This window comes from Microcaecilia unicolor, chromosome 7, assembly GCF_901765095.1.
Source record: "Microcaecilia unicolor chromosome 7, aMicUni1.1, whole genome shotgun sequence".
Lineage (NCBI taxonomy): Eukaryota > Metazoa > Chordata > Amphibia > Gymnophiona > Siphonopidae > Microcaecilia > Microcaecilia unicolor.
The window spans coordinates 144,184,948-144,205,608 of NC_044037.1; the positions used below are offsets into that span (position 1 = coordinate 144,184,948).

General features: G+C 48.3%; 1 long non-coding RNA gene across 1 annotated transcript in view; it reads left to right on the forward strand.

Annotated features, from left to right (window-relative positions):
* The window catches only part of LOC115474640, a 62,468-nt gene that overhangs the window by 31,302 nt on the left and 10,505 nt on the right, over positions 1–20,661 (forward strand). Inside the window, exon 2 of the long non-coding RNA XR_003942882.1 lies at positions 16,227–16,301. This is a non-coding gene — a long non-coding RNA (uncharacterized LOC115474640). The remainder of the gene's footprint in view (positions 1–16,226; positions 16,302–20,661) is intronic.

Consider the following 20,661-nt stretch of genomic DNA (forward strand, 5'->3'; position numbering starts at 1 on the left):
CTGTGGCCAGGTCATCCCTGGTATGTCTGTTGAGCAAAAAGATCCCTGGATCCAGAGGACCCAAAGCTATATGATCTTACCCATTTGAAATTGTATACTCTTCCAGTATGCTTTGGCCTTAGGGCATAGTCACCAAAATATGGCCTAATATACTCTTGCACATTTCTTCCAGCCGGTAAAAGGTAGCTTGTAGATGCCACTTTTGGTGTCTATTTGGAGTAAAATACCAATGATAGATTAATTTAGCACTATTTTCTTAGGCATTAGATGCTTCTGATTTGCCAGCCAATATAGACTTCATAGTCTCCCGTTCAGGAAGTTCATCCCTTATTCCCAATTCATGCTCCCATACGCATCTCTCAAATTTGGCTGATTGCCTCTTGAGTATACGAGTATATGTAATATGTATGTGTGTGTGTGTATATACATACGTATGTATGTGTATATATATTTGAACATAAGCAAAGTAGTATATTTGGGGAATCTGATTGTCATGCACCAGGATATCAAATGAGACCAAAGCTGAGTCCTCAAATAGCTGCTCCCACCTTGATAATCCCAGGCCTTCCCACCGCTTAATAGGAGCGGACCACATTAGACTGATTAGAGGATTATATCTAATGGAAGTAAGTCATGATAATTGAAAATCAGGCTTTATATTGTTTTGTCCCAAAGTCTCAGCAAATATGGTAGGCAGACGTATTATGGTACACACTTTGGAAATAAGATACACCATGTCCCAGCAGCTTTCTAAGTTCACCCTTTGTTCTGTATTGATAGATCATATGAACATGTGACTATAATAGGCAGACGTATTATGGTACGCACTTTGGAAATAAGATACACCATGTCCCAGCAGCTTTCTAAGTTCACCCTTTGTTCTGTATTGATAGATCATATGAACATCAAACATATAAACGGCGAGTGACCGTACTCACTGCAAATGCGCAGTAGAAGACTTCCCTCTCTGTCCCGCCCCCGCGTCATACGTGATGACGGGGGGGCGGGACAGAGAGGAAAACTGCGCCGCCGACGTTGCTACCGCTCCCCCCCCACTCGGAGACGCCGTCGCCGCCACCCCTCCACCCGGCCCGGGCCCTCTCTTCCCTTCTGAACTTACAGATCCATTCGCCGAACGCAGCAACGCACATCAGCTGAGCTGCAGTGAGCCCGCCCTTCTTTGCCTGTGGCCCCGCCCTCCTGTGACGTAACGTCAGCGAGGGCGGGACACAGTCAGAGAAGGAAGGGGCAGCTCAGCTGATGTGCGTTGCTGCGTTCGGCGAATGGATCTGTAAGTTCAGAAGTGAAGAGAGGGCCCGGACCAGGTGGAGGGGTGGCGGCGGCGACTACTTCGAGGGGGGGGGGAGCGGTGGTGACCGCGGGGGGAGGAAAACCTCTATACCAGCCCGTTTTTACGGGCTCAACGGCTAGTGTGACTATAACAAGCAAAGAGGACTACATACAAATGAGTAAGGCAAACATACCAGATTTTTAACAAAACCTTTGACATGCTTCCACTTAGACAACTAATAAACTAAATACCGAAAACATGAAAAAAAGATCTGAAGAAGCTAGAAGAATGGTCTAACGTTTGGCAATTAAAATTCAATGCGAAGAAATGCAAAGTGATGCACTTAGGGAGTAGAAATCCAAGGGAGACGTATGTGTTAGGCGGGGAGAGTCTGATAGGCACGGACGGGGAGAGGGATCTTGGGGTGATAGTATCTGAGGACCTGAAGGTGACGAAACAGTGCGCAAGGCGGTGGCCGTAGCTAGAAGATTGCTAGGCTGTATAGAGAGAGGAGTGACCAGCAGAAGAAAGGAGGTTTTAATGCCCCTGTATAAGACGTGGTGAGGGCCCCCACCTGGAATATTGTGTTCAGTTTTTGGAGGCCGTACCTTGCGAAGGATGTTAAAAAAATGGAAGCGGTGCAAAGAAAAGCTACGAGGATGGTATGGGATTTACGTTCCAAGCCGTATGAAGAGAGGCTTGCTGACCTGAACATGTACACCCTGGAGGAAAGGAGGAACAGGGGTGATATGATACAGACGTTCAAATATTTGAAAGGTATTAATCCGCAAACAAATCTTTTTCCAGAGATGGGAAGGCGGTAGAACGAGAGGACATGAAATGAGATTGAAGGGGGCAGACTCAGGAAAGATGTCAGGAAGTATTTTTTCACGGAGAGGGTGGTGGACGCTTGGAATGCCCTCCCGCGGGAGGTGGTGGAGATGAAACGGTAACGGAGTTCAAACATGCGTGGGATATGCATAGAGGAATCCTGTGCAGAAGGAATGGATCCTCAGAAGCTTAGCTGAAATTGGGTGGCGGAGCAGGTGGGGGGAAGAGGGGGGGTGGTGATTGGGAGGAGAGGATAGGGGAGGGCAGACTTGTACGGTCTGTACCAGAGCCGGTGATGTGAGGAGGGACTGGTGGTTGGGAGGCGGGAAATACTGCTGGGCAGACTTATATGTCTGTGCCCTGAAAAGGACAGGTACACATTCAAGGTAAGGTAAACACATATGAGTTGTTCTTGGGCAGACTGGATGGACCATGCAGATCTTTTTCTGCCGTCATCTACTATGTTACTATGTTACCCTCAGTATGGGCCCTTGCAGAGGAAAAGTAAAATGTCAGTTTAAAACTGCTATAATAAATATGGATTAGATATTATTTAAAACACCCACTTCCTTAAATACAATAAGTGTTCCTATCTGTACTTCAGTGTGAGTGAACATGGAGCTTGGGCCTGTACTTGGTTGAGCAAGTCTCTGGCTCATGGGTACAGCTGAAACTGCTGGCAGTAGTCACAGGCAGTTCTAGTTTGGGCGTGTTCAATGTAGATCAACTAATGAGATGAAAACTTGTAGAGAGCCAAAAGAACCTAGAGAGGCTAAGGTAAAAGGTCCTGGAGGAGTGCTCCTTTTATATCATTTGTGCCATCAGGAATGGTTCCGAAGATTGCACCCACCCCTAGCACAACTCTTTATTTATAGTCTGTTATTCTCCTTAGGATAACAAGGGAGAGTGCTCTTAGAGTTATAATTACATTTCATTACTTTCTAAAAAGAAAAGAGTAAACTCACACATATATCTTTTAATATTAGACTAATATCTTTAATACCTTAGCAAGTTTTAAATTGAAAAACTAGGGGTCACATGACGCAATGCACGCGAGCGGACGCTAAAAGATCTGCTCCGTGCCTAATCCCGCATTCATCCGTGCTAAATCCTTACAAAAACGGAAAGAAACCGTCGCAGTTTTACCTGGGACAGCTTGCCCTACTGTACTAGAGCTGCGATCGGGGATTCCATCTGGCGATGGCGGCAAAATCATGCGGAAAGACAGAGACCGTGGCGGAGTCGGAGATGACAAAATGCGGTTCCGGCGAGTCCCTCGAGCTTGGCAGTCAGCTCTGCATGGACTGCAGAAATAGTTGGAGAGGTAACTGCAGCTTTAGAGGGTATATGGGATAGGAAATTATAGGGGCTGGATCAAAAGCTGGAAAGCTTAAACGACTAATATGACCCAACTTAACCAGGGACATGGCAGGATTCCAGCAGCGAACGGGGGGCTTTGGAGGACCAAGTCTCTGCTATGGAGCATAAATATGCAAAAATGCTAAAGCTGGTAGAAACGCAGGCTGAAAAGCTTGAGGACCTAGAGAACAGGTCCCGACGCAATAACGCGTTTGGTGGGGATACCAGAAGACTTAAGCGATCGGGACCTGCGTTCATTTTTGGAGGACTGGCTAGTGAAAGAACTTAAATAATTTGAGCCGTATTTAATTGACTAGGCAAGTGACCCTTTTCCACCCATCCAGTAAAGACGTCCACCAGTACTGTTCTATCTCTGCACCCATCATCTTATAGAGCTCAACTCGCTTGCCATCCGGTCCAGGCGCTTTCCCCATTTGCTGTTAGCAATCGCCCAATGAACTTCCTCCACTGTAATTGAGGCGTTAGATATTTTTGTTCTTTATCCGAAAGGGTTGGGTGTTTCACTCCTCCAGGTATAGACTACTTGAAAGACTTGCGTCTTCCTCTGCCTGATATAATTCTGATAAAACATTTTATGTTTAAATATATTTTATTGAAGAGACCAACTTCCATTTAGCAAGTTAACACAGAGAAAAAGAGAGAATGACTTCGCTCTCCAAGAACATTTTACATTTTCTTCCCCCCCTTCCTCCCCCCCTCCCCCCCCTTAAAGTTACAACAGTTTTATTGATGGTAATTCAGAAAGAACATTCCCAAGTAACAAATGGAAATAGAATACACAGTTCAAATATGTGTGCAACTCTAACAGAATAGTACAATCTACCATCAAACATTTCTCCCAACATTCTCCTCCCCCCTCCCCATCAAAAGTCCCTCCTACAACCGATCCCCTCATTGTATTGAAATCCATTTATTACCATCTAGAATAAAACTATATGCAATGCTGCATCAAAAAACCATAAATAGTGGAATCTTCAACTATCACCAGCAGTATAAAAAAAAACAAACCACATACACACATCTTCCTTTCAGAGCTTGTTAAATATTAAACTACGAGCTTTATGTGACAGGATTGTATATAGGGTTCCCCACACCGCCAAAAATGCTTTTTCGCCTTTTGGGGGAAGACCCAACTCCCCTGTGTTCCAACAAGAGAAGTTCATGTAATTTATTCCTCCAATGCCAGAAATCTGGTGGGGACTCACTCGTCCAAGCGCCCATTATGAGCTTCCTTCCCGACCAGACTTGCCTTACGAATGAGCTGCTGGGTCCCCTTACCATGAAGTCGAAATACTTCATACTTATCCAATAACCCCCTCTGGTGAGAATGGAATCCGAAGCTTCACCAGAGACTCCAGATAGAGAAAATCTGTCTCCAAAATGCCTGAATCTTATGGCATGTCCAAAAAGAATGCAATAGCGTACCCTCCCCCTGCTCACATTCCGCACAAAGTGGGTCCTCAACCCCCCCCAAAGTTGAACAATTGACTTTTAGCCATATACGCCCTGTACGTTATATGGTACTGACACTCCAAAGGCCTGCATTACCGACAACTGGGGAATGCGTGCTATCAGCTTAGGAAAGTCTAACTGCAAATTTGGTTGTTCCCAATCTACTCCCATCTTTGGCGAATAGCCTCGGTGTCTCTCTTTCCGCCTGCACCCTATAGCTTTCTGCAGGTCCGATACCGTCAACCTATCCCTGATGACCATCCCAAAAAAAGGCCCTAATTCTACGCCCATGTCCACTTTCCAGCTTACTTTGGTTCAGGAGCGTACATAATGGCCCAATTGATGATATGCAATAGATGATTCATACAAATACCAACTCCTAAGGCTCCTAATGATAGGATCTTCCCCTTTGTGTCCAGAACATGTTCAAGCATCGTGATCCCCAGATCCACCCATCTGCGAAATATTTTATTTTCAGACCCTGGGGGGCAATTGTGGGTTTCCTGCAGTGGCAGTAAGTCTGATACATCTGCCTCCAAGCCCCATATCCTATTCAGGTCCCTCCAGACCTCCCGCAAGGGGCCCAACAGCACGCTATTACGTATTTGTATCGGAATTGCTCTCGTCTCACAATGCAATAAGTAATGTGTGATGGAACGGTTTTAAAAAACTCATATTCCATACCCTGTGGTGTGTAGTCCTGCTCCCCATTAGCCAGTCCCCTAAATGGCGCAGCAGACAAGCTTGGTTATATCTTCGGATATTAGGAAGTCCCATACCTCCCTCCCTCCATGAGCCCATGAGTAAGTTCAATGGAAGTTTCGGTTTAGTATCTCTCCACACAAACCTCCTCAGAAAGCAATAAAGCTGGCCTAGGTCTTTACGCCGAAGCCTCAGGGGTAGCACCTGGAATGTATATAGCCACCTCGGGAATTCAACCTTCGAAACAAATGTATCCGCCCCATGCAACGTAAGCGGTAGCGTCCTCCCACAAGCTCAACCGACCCTTTAACTTGTCTAACAGATTATTAAAATTAAGCTGGTATAACATGGACGTTTTCATAGAGACCCTCACCCCTAAATAGGGAAGGAAGTCCGAAGCCCACTTGAGCGGGAATCCGGCCTTCCCATTCTGTCTTCACACTTGTGTGGGCTGTCAACGCCAAGATTTAGAGTAATGATTTTGAGCCCTGCAAAGTCGCCATATTCCTGAAACAATTCCAACAGAGCTCTCAACGATCGAGCGGGTGGGTTAGATGTACTAATATATCGTCCGCGAACGCGGATACCTTAAACGCGGAGGTGCCCCAAGTTACCCCCTCCACTTCTGGATGGTTCTCAATTTCCCTAATCAATGGGTCTAGAGCTAGCACAAACAGCAATGGGGACAGTGGACACCCCTGCTGGGTGCCTCTTCTGATCTGAAACAGTGCCGATTTCTCCCCATTGACCCACATGAAATGCCTGTGGGGTTAGAGTAGAGCGCACCCACTGCCATACGGAAGTAACCGTCCACTCCGACTCTTTCATAACCGCGAACATGAAATTCCATATCACCCGATCAAAGGTCTTCTCTCTGCGTCGAAACTGACCAACAGGGAAGGCCTTTTCTGCCTCTCCACAATCTCCAGGGATGCCAATAGTGCCGAACATTACTCCCTACCGACCTGCCTTTCACAAATCCCACCTGTGGGGGTGCAATCAAGTCTGTAGTACTCGAGACAGTCTGTTGGCCAAAATCTTAGAATAAATTTGACATCACAATTTATTAGCGATATGGGCCTAGACGACCCTACTCAGACCCATCTTTTCCAGGCTTCAATAACACTATACTTTTGCCACGTTCAAGGCATCTGACATTACCCCAGAAGTTGCCATGTCATTATAAGATTTAACAGAGGGATTGTCACCTGATCTTGGACTAACTTGTAATATGCTATGGTGTATCCATCAGGCCCCCGGTGCCTTTTGTATATTACTCTGCTGGAGCGCCAGCATCAGCTCCCCCTCTGTAATTGGACTATTTAAATACATCTGGGATTCTGATACCCGCAGGCAAGGCCTGGTTAATTAAGTATAGCATACTATCTTGCATTATGTCTAGTGGTTCCCTATACAATTTCTCATAATACCGTTGAAACAATCTGCAATGTCTTTAGATTCCCTGCGAAGCTGGCCACCCTCATCTTTTACCTCTAAAATTCTCTGGGTACCTCTTTTCCCCCGCACCAATCTCCCCAGCAGTGCCCCAGCTTTGTTTACCATGAATGAAAATTGATATTGATAGTACTTATGGGACTTAAACCGCCCTTTGATGGAGTAGTTCATTCAGTGCTTTCTGAGTGGTTAAGAGAGCTCCCTTCTCCTCAAGTGTCATATGCGTCCCACACCTAACCCTCTGTGACGGACCCTCCTTCTCCAGTCTGATGATCTCTTGTCCCTCATCTTCTTAAACTCTAGCCCTGTAAGCAATTATCTCTCCCCGTATCACCGCTTTAGATGTTTCCCAATATAAACTAGGTTGGTTTGATGTTGCTTGTTGTGGGTTGGCATATTCCTTCCATTTTTCATTTACGTATGCTTAAATTGGGGGTCCCAAAATAACTCAAAGGGGGAATCTCCAACCCCCCCCCCTCCTCCCCCAGTCCCTAGACCCTGTAACTGGAACCAGATGAGTGAGTGATCCAACACCTCGCACGGCCCTATCTCTGCTACTAGTACTTTTGAGAAGAGAGCTCTCGAGATGAGGAAGTAATCTATACGCGATTGCGTGAGATGTGCTCTAGGTGTGTAGTCCCTTACATTCGGGTGTAACACTCTCTCCATACATCAATCAGATCCAATGTGGAGCAGAGAAAGGGTAAGCCTCCCACCCCTGGACTCTGAACTGATGCCGAAGGGCCTGTTCTGTGAGCATCGTACACCAGATTAAAGTCTCCTCCCAGGATCACATTTCCCCCCTGATAGGGACCCAACAGCTCAATAAGAGATCGGTGGAATCTACAATCATACACATTGGGTGCATACACATTACATAAAATATACGTAGATTGCCCCAACTCCACTTCAACTAATACATATCTGCCCTCGGAATCCCGCTCAACTCGTTTTAAACCGAAACTGCAGGCCTTTACGGATTAATATCAAGACCCCCCCTTTCTTACCTACCGCTGGGGATCCTACTGCCTGTTCTACCCATCCCTGCTGGAATTTATTGTGTTCCTGAGTTGTCAAATGTGTCTCCTGCAAAAATGCAAGATCTGCTTTGTCGCCGCAGGGCCTGCAGCACCTTAGTGCGCTTAATGGGCGAGGATATCCCCCCACGTTCCAGGATACTAATTTAACTGATCCCATCGGCCTGAAGGACCCCTGTGCTATATTCAGATTGTAGAGCTCTCCTTGTGAGACCGCACCCCCCAGCCCCTGGGTGCGACCTCCATCCACCATTCCATTGGAAGCAGATCATTTTATAACTTTCAGCCTATGCTGCTCGGAAGGAAGAATTACAATAAGAAAAAACAAAACAAACCATACTAGACTCAAAAAATACTTAGGCACACACTTATACGCCCCCCCTCCCTCTTCCCCATCCCCTCATCAGTAGTAACTGCGTCCTCACTGAGAACTGGTCACGCCCCCTGCCCCTCCCCTCACCCGGTGACATCACCTGTACAGTATAACTTTTAACAACTCAACTCTAGAAAAAATTTTCAAATTATGAGCAGTTACCTTGCTAATTTGCCCTCATGTCCACCAGTAATTGACACCTTCAATGCACTGTCCTCTGTTGCTCCTTGTGCTTCCTCTCAATGATCTTCCCTCTGCGACTTGTGTTCTTCTCTGCTTACATTTTTCCCCGCCGGGCGCTGATCTGGCAGATTGCCAGATGCTTCCACGTCTCCGCTCTCCTGCTCGTGAACTTCCATTCGCTCCACAAATTGCTTCACCTCCGCAGGGGATGTGAAAAAATGTGGCTTGCCTTCAAACTGGATGCGCAGCTTGGCGGGAAATAGCAGTGCAAAACGTGCTTGCCTCTCGTAGAGCTGCTTGCAGACCTCCGTGAACTGTCTGCGCTGGGCCACCACGGCTGCTGAGAAATCTTGGAAACAAAGTACTGTAGAAGCTTCATACTGGATCTTGCCCCGCGAGCACCATGTGTGTAAAATATCCTGCTTGTGGGTATAATTCAGGACTCTGCAGATTACAATTCTCGGTCTCTCCTTCTCTTGTCTGACACTGCCCAGCCGGTGTGCCCGCTCAGTCTTCAAACAGTTCTCCAGCTCTTTCAAATTCAAAACCTTGGGCAGCCATTTCTCCAAGAACTGCCGGAGGTCCACTTCCCGAATGGATTCCGGCAATCCCACAAGCCTTAGGTTATTGCGGCGCGAGCGGTTCTCTAAATCTTCAAGTTTAGACTTTAGACTTTCCAGTCTTTTTAACATCTCTTTCTGCTGGCTTTCATGCTGCATACTCTGGTCTTCCATATCCGAGAGGCGCTGCTGAAAGCCTGACATGTCCGTTTTTAAGCCTTCTATTTTTCCGTCCAGCTGCTCAATTTGGTCTGAGATCCGCTGCAGTTTCTTGTCCACCGATACCTCCAGGAGGCTCGATACTTCCCCCGCAATCTCTGTCGCCCAGATCGAGCTCAGCGATTCACCCGAGGAGCCTGCGTCCGCCATTTTGCCATCTCCCACGCGGCTCCTCGTTCCTTCTTTGCGGCTCGATTTTGACGCCATTCCAGCCCGTTTGCCGCGGCAATTTTGAGAAGTTTTACTGCGGGGGAATTCCCACTGCTCTTGCTGCGGTTTTCGCTGAGTTTTCTCCCGATTTTTATGTCGCTACGGGTTGGTGTTAACCGAGGGTCCGCGGAGCTACAACGTGCGGCGTCCTCCCCCTTGCCTAGCATCACGTGACCTCTGATAAAACATTTTAAATGTGTCTCTGATCTCTTTGTCTGTGTGACATAATTTACCGGTCCCATCTTTTAACGATGTAACTGTTCGCGAAGCTTGCTTACGAGCAATCAATCTGGCCAGCAGCTTCCCTCCTTTACTGCCATGTCTGCTGAGACTGTAAAGCACTGTTCTAAATGTGTCAAGCGCAAATCAGCAGCGGGGCTCTGTAATTCGTGCTGTATAGACAGTAGAGCCGGCCTGAGCATGGCGAGCGGCGATCTTTTGCGCTCTGAGCTGGCAGCGGACGCCATTTTGGATTTTCCAAATGGTGCGGCCTCCGTTGCGACGGAGAGCCCTGAATCCGGGGGGGTCCGGGGGGGGGGGTCCTCTGAGTGAGGCTAATACAGCTGATAGCCCTGGGCAGGATCTGGGCGGTCAGGGAGCAGTTTTCTCCCCTGTTTTAATGCTGCATAGAGCGTACATGCTTAAAGAGCTCTTCCACAGGGTTCTTCGGACCCTCTGCCTGCCCCCCGGTGGATCCTGGCCTTTTGGAGTTGGCTTTGCCTGTTTCTTATCCTCCTGATAAACGCAGAAGGGCTAATTCCCCTTCTGAGTGTGGCGCACCCCCCTTCCCCCCCCCCCCCCCCCCGTGGTCGGGCTATGAGGATTCTGAGGGGTCTGGCAGAACTTCTTGGGCTGAGGAGTCAGAGTCGGGTGCAGAATTGGCACAGGAGCTTGATGATCCGTCTGCGGTGAGGATTTTCCACCGCGAGGAGCTGCCAGCGCTTATTTCAGATGACTTACAAGCCCTCTCGATTGAAGATCCTGGGAGTGGCACAGCCTCCTGTGTTAATCCAAGGATGGCTAGTACCAGAAAGCCTGCTCGAGCCTTTCCTTTGCATGACTCCATCCAAGAGCTTATTTCGGCTCAATGGGCTGACCCCGAGGGACCTTTGAAGGTTGCCAGGGCTATGGGGCAATTATACCCTCTGAGTGAGGAACATTTGGCTCGCTTTGCAATGCCTAAAGTGGATGCCCTGGTCACGGCTGTGACAAAGAGAACTACCCTCCCTGTTGAAGGAGGAGTTGCCCTGAAGGATATTTAAGACCGCAGGCTTGATTCAGTTCTGAAGCGGTCCTTTGATTTGGCAGGTCTCACTGTTTGGGCGTCTGCATGCAGTTGTTAAGCTGCTAGAGCCTGCCTGGCTTGGTTACAGCAGGCAGTGGAATGGATGTGATGGAGCGGAGACCTTATCTGAAGTGGCTCCGCGGATGGAGTTGGCCTTGTCCTTTTTGGCTGACGCCCTTTATGATATGGTCAGAGCTTCGGCTAAACAAATGGCTGTAGCAGTGGCGGCGGACATGGCCTCTAAGCAAAGGTTGGTGAAGTTGCCCTTTCAAGGCCTTCTCCTGTTTGGTGAGGAGCTGGAAAACATTGTTAAAGGCCTGGGGGATTCCAAACCTCAGCGCTTGCCCGAAGATAGGCCGAAGCCTTCTTCTAAGGGTCAGGCGGTCCGCTCCTCTTACAGACCTCGATTCCGTGAAGCTAGAGGGTACCGTACCGCCCGGGGCGTGCTGCTGGGTTCACTTCGCTTGCTTGCTTTCAGCAGAGAAACTCCTTTTGCTCGGACAAACGTTCCGCAGCTGCCGGTTCAAGGCCTGGAGTTCAGGGGCGACCCTCTTAATGATGGTGCGCCGGCCCCCTCCTCGTTTCCTGTCATTGGAGGAAGACTTTCCCTCTTTTTCAAGTAGTGGGCCAAAATCTCCGCAGATCAGTGGGTCTTGGACCTGATCAGAGACGGATCCTGAATAGAATTCGATGCCCTGGTGAGAGACGTGTTTGTGGAGTCCTGATGTGGTTCTGCCGCCAAATGAGCGGCGGTAGAGGAGACTTTGCACAGTCTGTGCCGGATAGGGGCTCTGACCCCGGTGCCTCCCGCCGAGCAAGGTCTAGGCCGCTACTCCATTTACTTTGTGGTGCCACGAAAAGGCGGGTCTTTTCGCCCGATCCTGGACTTAAAAGAGCTAAACAAGTCCTTAAGAGTGCGGCATTTTCACATGGAAACCCTGCACTCTGTCATTGCGGTGGTACAGCCAGGAGAGTTTCTCACGTCTCTGGACCTGAAAGAAGCTTACTTGCACATACCAATTTGGCCCCCGCACCAGAAGTTTCTGCGGTTTGCGGTGTTGGGAAAACATTTCCAGTTTCAGGCCTTGCCTTTTGGCCTCGCCACAGCTCCCGGAACCTTCTCCAAGGTAATGGTGGTAGTAGCTGCCTTTCTCAGGCGAGAGGGTATCCGGGTTCACTCGTACCTAGACGACTGGCTCATCAGAGCAGACTCAGAAATAGAGTCATCTAGCTACAGCCAGAGTGATTTCAGTCCTTCAATCTCTGGGCTGGGTTGTCAACATGGCCAAAAGTTACCTGACCCCCTCGCAATCTCTTGAATATTTGGGGGCCAGGTTCGACACAGCCCTGGGCTATGTGTTTCTTCCCGAGCAAAGGCGGTGTAAGCTTCAGAATCAGGCCCGTCTGCTCCTGAGGATGCCCAGCCCACGAGCTTGGGACATTGTCCAGCTGTTGGGATCGATGACGGCCACCTTGGAAGTGGTGCCATGGGCGAGAGCGCACCTGAGACCTCTACAGTATTCTCTACTTCAACGATGGTCTCCAGTATCTCAGGATTATCAGTGCAGACTTTCTTGGCTCCCTGTGGCCCGCCTCAGTATGGAGTGGTGGCTCTCGGACAGCATGTTGCGGCGGGGAATGCCGCTGGCGCTCCCCGATTGGTGCCTAGTGGTGTCAGATGCCAGCCTGAAGGGCTGGGGCGCACATTGCAAGGGGAAGCATGCCCAGGGTCTGTGGACGCCCGACGAATCGGAGTGGTCTATCAACCACCTGGAGTTGAAAGCGGTGTTTCTGGCTCTTCTGGCCTTTCAAGTGACCCTGGAAGGATTGGCTGTCCGAGTGATGTCGGACAACACGACAGCAGTGGCCTACATAAATCGACAAGGTGGCACTCATTGCAGAGCTCTAGCCGCGCAGGCCGAACAAATTTGCCACTGGGCTGAGCTGCATCTACAGTCCCTGTCAGCAGCTCACATTGCAGGTCAGAGCAACGTGCAAGCCGACTATCTAAGCAGGCATCAGATCGATCCTGCGGAGTGGGAACTAGCAGACGATGTATTCCTGCAGATATGTGCGAAATGGGGCAAGCCAGTGATGGATCTTATGGTGACCAGTGCCAATGCCAAAGTCCCGTGCTTCTTCAGCAGACCGAGGGATCCTCACTCTGCCGGGTTGGATGCCTTGGCTCAACCCTGGCTCCTGGGCTTGCTGTATGTTTTCCCTCTGTGGCCCTTGATAGGGCGAGTGCTCCTGCGGATTCGGCTGCATCCAGGAGAAGTGGTGCTCATCGCCCCGGATTGGCCCAGGAGGCCTTGGTATGCGGACCTCCGACAGATACTGTTGGAGGCTCCCTTTCCATTACCTCTGGTTCCGCACCTGTTGCCACAGGGTCCGGTGGCCATGGAGGACGCCTGCCACTTTGGTCTTATGGCATGGCGATTGAGAGGGCGCAATTGAGAGATAAAGGCTACTCAAATAAGGTAATTTCCACTCTCCTGCAGGCCCGTAAGCGCTCCACTTCCGTGGCTTATGCCAGGATTTGGCGCCAGTTTGAAGTCTGGTGTGTTTCAAGAGCGCTTTCTCCGTTGCGGGCTCCTGTTTCGCCGATTCTGGACTTTTTGCAGGATGGTGTACACAAAGGCTTGGCCTTCCCTGCGGGTGCAAGTGGCAGCATTGGCCTCCCTGCGTGGCAAGGTTGAAGGCGTGTCCTTAGCTGCTCATTCAGATGTGGCGCGGTTTCTTAGAGGGGTGCTTTGGCTCTGTCCTCCCGTGCGGGCACCTTGTCCAGCTTGGAACCTGGGGTTAGTATTGAAGGCCCTTCAGGGGGCTCCATTGAACCGCTTTGGCGTGCTTCAGAGAAAGATTTGACACTGAAGGCCGTCTGTTTAGTGGCCATTACCTCGGCGAGACATGTCAGAGCTCCAGGCGCTGTCCTGTAGAGACCCTTTTCTACAATTCTCAGAGTCAGGGGTCACGGTTCGGACCGTGCCTTCCTTCATGCCTAAGGTGGTTTCAGCGTTTCACCTAAACCAGCCTGTTTTTCTTGCCTCCTTTGTTGAGGAGGAGTTTCCAGATTCATTTGGGCAGTTGCACCTTTGGATGTGCGCAGGACTCTGTTGCAGTATCTGCGAATTACAAATTCTTTCAGGACCTCTGATCATCTTTTTGTGCTGTTTGCAGGTCCTCGCAGAGGGTCTTCAGCGTCTAAAGCCACTATTGCCCGTTGGCTCAAAGAAGCTATCTTTTCAGCATATCTGCTGTCTGGCCAGGCTCCGCCTGAAGCCTTTAAGGCACATTCCACAAGAGCGATTTCCTCTTCCTGGGTGGAAACTGGAGCACTATCTCTTCATAAGATTTGCAGTGCTGCAACCTGGGCTTCTAAGCTCTCTTTCGCCCGACATTACAGGCTGGATGTGGCTGCCAGGAGGGATGCGCGTTTTGGAGCACAGGTGCTAGCGCGTGGTGTGGCTTGTTCCCACCCTATTTATGGATTGCTTTGTTACATCCCATATGTAATGGCTTCATCTGCTTGATGACAAGGAAGGGAAAATTAGGTTCTTACCATGATAATTTTCTTTCCTTAAGTCATAGCAGATGAAGCCATGAGCCCTCCCTGTGTATTGCAGTGATTCTGATGTTAGGTGCTGTTCTTGTTTCCTGAAGTTATATTTCTTCCTTGGGGAGTCGGAAAACAGTCGTCAGGATTCTTGTTACAGTTATAGGAGGATTAGTTCATTCCCTCCAGTTCATGTTTTGGGAGGACGAGTTTATTCCCTCCAGGAGGATAAGTTCATTCCCTCCTTTTGTTGAGTTTATGCCCTTGTTAAGGGGCCATCGTTCGCTGTGAGGAAAGTTCATGTTATTCCCATTGTGGTTTGCCATACTGCTTTGGAAGCTTCAAATACTGAAGAGGCAGTGGAGCTAGCTGGCCATGAGGCACTGTGAAAAATTGAGTGCTCTCTATCTCCCCCTGCTGGTTGATGGACACAACCTACACGTAATGGCTTCATCTGCTATGACTAAAGGAAAGAAAAGTATCATGGTAAGAACCTAATTTTCCCATGGGATGTAATCAAAATGAAAAAACCCTCCCCAAAAAAACATTTAGAGTAACCCGATGAAAAGTGCTATACCACTTTATAGCAGCATTATTGTCTGCATCAATAGTGGAATATATCTGAGGGTACTCTATTTATATACTAGATGTATAAGTTGACACGTGTGTAAGCTGTGACATTGAGTTTATATTTTTGGTGGCTTGAGTCCTGGTTTGCGTACTTTCCATTGGATGTTACCAGAGACATTGATATTGTTGATTCGCTGTTTTAGTCCTTGGGCATTCCTCTGTTGCCAACTGATTTTGAGAAAACATTATATTTTCAAATCACCATTTATTCTTTGTTCCATGGAATCGAGCATTTTGGTTCTATGACCTGCCTCTGCCACAGTCGGCTTCATTGGCTGGGAGACCTGAATTTGAGCCTCAGCCATGGGGCAAGCCTTGTAATGATGGATTACCTTTCCACCTGAGAATCTGACTGAGATGCCTCAATTTAATTTACGTATGCTTCATGAGAGTGAGAAAACTTTTTGCTTGTAAAATGCTCTACAAGGCTAGGAGATTATTAGAAATTCCATCTAAGGAATTCTGTTAAAGAAGACTTTTAGGGCCTCTCTTACCAAACCACGCTAACGATTCCTGTGCGGCAAATTTGACGCAGAAATGGGCTGTGGTGCATTTTCCACACTGGGAATTGCCAGTGTAGCTTAGTAAAAGAGGCTCTTAATGGGTGAGGTCCCAGTTGCTGGAATAAATTAATCGTAAAGCTATGTGAAATGGGAACATAATTATCTTTTTAGGAAGGGTCTGAAAACATTTTCTTCTTTGAGGCTATTATAGTAGTCAGCCTTATTGGTTAAGGTTCTACTTTTTAGTGTGTTGAAAACCTGGGAAGATATTCAGTTTCTCACTGGCATTCTGTTATTTTTTAATCTTTACTGTTTTTTGTTTTATTGTAAACCATCTTGAAATGGATTCATACAGTAAAATGGTATAAATCCTAATGCATCCTGTTATAAAATTTACCCCCCCCCCCCCAAATGTCAAATGGCAGTAAATAATTGTGTTTATCGTGGAGCTGAGCCAGATATGAACCAATGTCTTTGTTGGTCTAGTAGCCATCTAATCCTTTATTATGCAGAATTTAAAATGGCTATGTGAGCAAAATTAAAATTGTGTCTGTTCTAGGCCCCTGGAGGGATTGCAACACCTCAGGTTTATGGTCGGCTTCTAGCCTTATATCTTCTTCACAATGATATGTAAGTAATTGTTGCTTGCTTTGTCTTTGTTTTTTTGTTTGGTTGTTTTTTTTATGTTTGCTGCCATTAAATTTGTGAATATAGTAGGTCTTTTACTAAAGCTTTTCTTGAGTTATCTGCAGCAGGTCCCATAGAAATAAAATGGGTTCTGCTGTAGATAACTCGAGCTAAGCTTTAGTAAAAGACCCCCATAGGAACTAAAAAGGAACTTTAACATTGAGTAAAATGAAAGCTGTTAATTATTTTTAAGGTTCACACTCATTTTAGGCAGCCAGAAAGGATCCTTCTAGGTGATGATCACTGAGCCATTTACTCCTGGGGGCATTCTATGCAAAATGTTTGAAAACTCCGCATTGTTTATTTGTAGTGTGCTTGCACAAAAGTTTACCTATCATAAGGCTTGAAATTTCCTCCTCAGCTTCCCTTGTTCCATCTCTCTCTCTAACTCCCAACAAGACCCCTAATTTTGCCTCCAAAGTCTTATCACACACACTACCCCCACCTCTTTCTCCTCTTAAGGCACTCATGCCCATGCCCACTTTTTTATTCTTCCTCTCCAGCTATCATTCTATCTCTCCCACTCTCCCTGTGACACACACTCAATCTTGATTGCCCTCCACACCAGTGGCACAGTCTTAGCTTCTGCCCCCAGCAATCATGGCACAAGCTTTATCCCAGTCCTTTCCCCCAAACTCCAGGGCACATGCTCACCTTGCTCTCCACATACTCCTCACATGGCACACTCACCTTGCTCTACCCTCTTACCCTGCAGGTATGCTGCTTCAGCAAACAGGAAATGGAGTGAGCCTATCTAGTCCATTATATGACCTGAAGCCAGTAGTCTAAAACTGTTCCAGTTGGATAGGCAGTGCCTTAAAAGGTGGAGGACAAAAGATTTTATTTCTTTTTTTGTTTGACAGCTTTTTAACTTAAATATGAAATATATAAATATTACAAAAGAAAAATTGAATATCACTTAAAACAGCTTAAAAAATTATAGCTGGTAGAAACCGCAGTTACAAACTCTGTATTTTGTGCTCATTTTTCTACAGTGTTCTATACAGTACAGATGGCCAATTTCCATAAGGATATCTTGTTTCCTAATGGGTTCATCTTAACTGTTGTAATCTGCCTTGGGAAGCCTGGTGTTATAAAAATGGAATATATTGAAATTAAATGGAGGAAAAATTAAACTCTCCTTTCATTGGGGCACATAGAATCACATCTTCATCTGTTCTGTAGAAGTTTATATTTTAGATATATAAATTTTCTGTTCTGAACTTGTTTCAGTGGCAAGTTTTTTTTAAAGGCAAAATAAAAATATTTTGTTTCATGCAGATCTCTTTTGTTTAAACATAACTAAATGGTCTATAAGCCCCTAATGCAGTCCATTGGTTTTCTTATATTTTTTGTTCTTGAGATGACTTATACTGTGCCAAAACTGAAAACTCGTTTCCTTGTCATCAAGCAGATGAAGCCATTACGTATGGGTTGTGTGCATCAACCAGCAGGGGGAGATAGAGAGCACTCAACTTTTCACAGTGCCTCATGGCCAGCCAGCTCCACTGCCTCTTCAGTATTCTCTATCTCCCCAAGCAGGGTGGCTGCAGCTTATTCGAGCTCCATCAAAAATCTGCCTGGGGGTGGCTCCTGGCTTGCCAGTTGTTAGCCGGGGTGTTAGAGGCTATAGCAGCTTCACTTTGAAGGCACATAGGTTAGCCCTTTCCCTGTCCTTTCCCACTCAGTGGATGCAGGCACATTGGTTCGCCTTTCCCTGCCCTTCCCACTCATCTGAGCCTCCGGAGTTCTTATTACCTCTGCTTTCCTCACAGCGTTAAAAATAAAATAAAATAAAAAAAATAAAAATGGAACAGAGGTTTTCCTTTGATTCTTCTGTGGGACCGGAGCTGTGATACTCGGTCCGGTGAGGTAGGAGTGTTTTCTAACTCCTCCGGGGTGGGCCCGCGATCGGGGCGTTTTTGGCGTGAAACTGCCATTTTGAATTTTCCCGCCGTTTTCGGCGATGGCTGCAGAGAATGTAAAGTGCTGTTCCCGGTGTGGCAAGCGCAAATCAGCAGCGGGGCTCTGTAAATCGTGCTGTACAGGTGTAAGAGCCGGCCCGAGCATGGCGAGCGATGATTCTTCCCGCTCAGAGCTGGCAGCGGACGCCATTTTGAATTCTCCGCATGACGCGGCCTCTGTAGAGTTGAAGAGCCCTGAGCCTGGGGCTGGGGGACCTCCAATTGAGGCTATTCAGGGAGCGGCTAGCCCCGGACGGGATCTGGGTGCCCAGGGCGAGTTTTTCTCCCCTGATTTTGTGTTGTTATTGCATAAAGCATACATGCTGAAAAGAGCTCTCCCTCAAGGGTCGTCTGAGGCCCCTTCTATTGTCCCCCCCCCCCGGCGGATTCTGGCCTGCGACTGCCCGCTGAGGCTATTTTCCCTGATAATTGGCATAAAGAAAAGCGTAGAAGGGCTAATTCCCCTACAGATTGTGGTGCACCTCTCAATGATGGTGCGCCGGCCCTCTCCTCGCTTCCTGTCATCGGAGGACGTCTTTCCCTCTTTGCCGAGGAGTGGGCCAATATTTCCTCAGATCAGTGGGTTCTGGACCTGATCAGAGATGGCTACAGAATAGAATTCAACGCCCCAGTAAGAGACGTATTTGTGGAGTCCCGATGCGGTTCTGCCGCCAAATGGGCGGCGGTAGAGGAGACTTTGCAAGGTCTGATTCAGTTAGGGGCCGTGTCCCCGGTACCTCCCGTCGAACACGGCTACGGCTGATACTCCATCTACTTTGTGGTGCCGCGAAAAGGTGGGTTTTTTCGCCCTATTCTGGACTTAAAAGAATTAAACAAGTCCCTGAGAGTGCGGCATTTCCACATGGAAACCCTGCGCTCCATCATTGCTGCGGTACAGCCAGGAGAGTTTTTCACATCTCTAGACCTGAAAGAAGCTTACTTGCACATACCTATTTGGCCCCCGCACCAGAAGTTTCTGAGGTTTGTGGTGTTGGGAAAACATTTCCAGTTCCGGGCCTTGCCTTTTGGCCTCACCACAGCTCCTCGAACCTTTTCGAAGGTAATGGTGGTAGTAGCTGCTTTGCTCAGGCGAGAAGGTATCAGGGTTCACCCGTACCTAGACAACTGGCTCATCAGAGCAGACTCTGTAACAGAGAGCTATCAAGCTACAGCCAGAGTGGTCTCAGTACTTCAGTCTCTAGGCTGGGTCGTCAATATGGCCAAAAGTCACCTGACCCCCTCGCAATCTCTAGAATATTTGGGAGCCAGGTTTGACACAGACTCGGGCTATGTGTTTCTTCCCGAGTAAAGGCGGTGCAAGCTTCAGAATCAGGTCCGTCTGCTCCTGAGGATGCCCCGCCCGCGAGCTTGGGACATTGTCCAGATGCTGGGATCGATGACAGCCACATTGTAAGTGGTGCCCTTGGCGAGAGCGCACCTGAGACCTCTACAGTATTCCCTACTTCAAAGATTGTCTCCAGTTTCTCAGGATTATCAATGCAGACTTTCTTGGCTCCCTGTGGCCCGACTCAGCATGGAATGGTGGCTCTCAGACAGCATGCTGCGGCGAGGAATGCCGCTGGCACTCCCCGATTGGTGTCTAGTAGTGACAGATGCCAGCCTGAAGGGCTGGGGCGCACATTGCAAGGGGAAGCATGCCCAGGGTCTATGGACACACGAGGAGTCGGAGTGGTCCATCAACCGCCTGGAGTTGAAAGCGGTGTTTCAGGCGCTTCTGGCCATTCAAGTGACCCTGGAAGGATTGGCTGTCCGAGTGATGTCTGACAACATGACAGCAGTGGCCTACATAAATCGACAAGGCGGCACTCAGTGCAGAGCACTGGCCGCGCAGGCCGAACAGATTTGCCACTGGGCCGAGCTGCATCTTCAGTTTGACGGCAGCTCACATTGCAGGTCAGAGCAACGTGCAAGCCGATTATCTAAGCAGGCATCAGATTGATCCAGCAGAATGGGAACTAGCAGACGATGTATTCCTGCAGATATGTGCGAAATGGGGCAAGCCCGTGATGGATCTTATGGCGACAAGTTCAAATGCCAAAGTCCCGTGCTTCTTCAGCAGACGGAGAGATCCTTGCTCGGCAGGATTGGATGCCTTGACTCAGCCCTGGCCTCCGGGTCTAATATATGTATTCCCTCCGTGGCCCTTGATAGGGTGTGTGCTCCTGCGGATTTGGCTGCACCAAGGAGAAGTGGTCCTCATCGCCCCGGATTGGCCCAGGAGGCCTTGGTATGTGGACCTCCGACAGATGCTAGTGGAGGCTCCCCTTCCTTTACCTCTGGTACCGAACCTGTTGCCACAGGGTCCGTTGGCCATGGAGGACG